General features: G+C 33.5%; 1 long non-coding RNA gene across 1 annotated transcript; it reads left to right on the top strand.

The window, feature by feature from the left end:
• Nucleotides 1-280: 280 nt before the first annotated feature.
• LOC145806186 (uncharacterized) lies at nt 281-1,378 on the top strand. Its single transcript, XR_014348930.1, has 2 exons — nt 281-653; nt 1,119-1,378. It is a non-coding gene; the product is annotated as an uncharacterized LOC145806186 (long non-coding RNA).
• Nucleotides 1,379-1,857: the final 479 nt, after the last annotated feature.

The raw sequence follows: 1,857 nt of genomic DNA, 5'->3' as shown, positions 1-1,857 counted from the left end.
GTTGATTCGACCCAAAACAACAATAGCCCATTTTTCTTGGTTTTGGTTCGGTTGGGACAACCCATTTACCCATTTTTTGAGCCATTCAAGTGCATCCACTCATCCTCCATTATACCTAATCATCCTCCATAGTCAAAAAGATATTTTGTTTGCATCCATAAAGGAGTATCCCATGCAACCACCTTGAAAATTTGCCCTCCTATCACATTCTTGTCTCCCACCTTCTTTTTGACCTTTACTCTCCCTCATTGCCTATATATAATGATCATATTGTAAGAGAGGAGGAGGACCACGAAATTGAAGAGAAAGGAGTGAGAAAAGAGTGAAAAAAGAGAGAAAATTTGAGTTGTTTAGCCAAAAATATTTCTATCTTCCATATACACCCCATACCTTCCATAGCTACTGAAATTCCTCATTTCCATACACCAAAATCACTCCAAAAATTCTGATATAGCCAAAGATCAATCGCCTCGATCATAAGGAAGAATGTTTAGTGATTGAAAGTGAGAAAAACTTGAGAGTTAGCCACTTTCCATACCACAAACTCCATAAACTCCATAATTTCGAATTGAGGATTTGAGAACACACTTCCTACACTTGAGGGTGATCAAGAGGAAGTTTGGAAATCAAGAAGTTCAATCTTTCTTTGGAAGGTGAATTTTTAATCTTTCATTTTCTTATATTTTATATTCATATTCTTGCTTCTTATTTCATTGTGTTTTGTTATAATCCAAGTAGTTTGTTTATCTCATATTTATTTTCTTACTTTATATTTCATAGTGTGTTGTTATAATCCTAGTGGTTTGTTTCGCTCATAATTATTTGTTTATTTATTTTTATTCGCATACTTTAATTTCATATTAGTTTTGTTGTAATCTTGCATGTTTTACCTCATATTTATTTTTTATTTTTTTTTTCGTGTATTAGTCTCATATTAGTTCCGTTATAATCTTGCATGTTCTATCTTATATTTGTTTTATTGCTTTAGGCTTATATTGTGAGTTTGCACTTTTTTTTATTTTATTTTTCTTTTCTTTTTTAATCTAACCGGTAGTGGTTAGTTGAGCCACCTACATATTTTTTTGTTTGTTCCTTTTCTTGGTTTTGCAACAAGACAGGTTTTGCTTGGCCTAGTTCGCCGGCCGGCCTATTTGGCCGGTCGGTTAGCTTCTTCCGAACAAGATGGCGTAATCTCCCAATATTGACCAATTTCCGCCGGCGGTTCTAAAGAACATGAAGCTTTTATTTTATTTATTTATTTTATTTTGAGTGTATTGTGAGGTTTTTATTTTGTTGTAATATTCTCCTCATCCCTCTCTAATTTGGTTTGTAATTATTCTTTAAATGTTGTAATAATTCCCCGCCCCTCTTCTTTCTATCCCGTTCTTTTACTCGCTTTCTTTATTTGTACATAAACATCATATTTATTTTTCATCATAGTTATGCTTTGCATCCATGTTTCATGCATCTTGATTCGGCTAAGTTTGCATTTGTGGATTTAATCAATTCCTATGTGATTATGTGCGCTACCTCATGTTCTTGAGATGATTCACATATCATATTTTAGAAGCCGAATCTTTAGTTGCATCTCATGAGTGAATTGCATTAGGATTTTGTATATAAGATCATGCATATTTTACTAACTTTGTTTTGCAGCTTATTCGTGGGACGTCAAACATGTGAGTTTTTATGCTTTAGCATCCCGTGTGTGTGTATTTTTCTTACTATGTCTAGCATTCTACCATGAGGCTAGTTGCTTATGTGATATAACTCTATGAATGCCAGTGGATGGAGGTTGTGTCGCTTAATTTGGAATGATGTTGATTTTTCATGCTTGTAAACTCAATTTATTTGGGT

Source organism: Camellia sinensis, chromosome 13 (assembly GCF_055761805.1).
Source record: "Camellia sinensis isolate YWXY chromosome 13, ASM5576180v1, whole genome shotgun sequence".
In the NCBI taxonomy this organism is placed as follows: Eukaryota; Viridiplantae; Streptophyta; class Magnoliopsida; order Ericales; family Theaceae; genus Camellia; species Camellia sinensis.
Note: the sequence above shows the minus strand (reverse complement) of the source record. Positions and strands in the feature narration are given on the sequence as shown.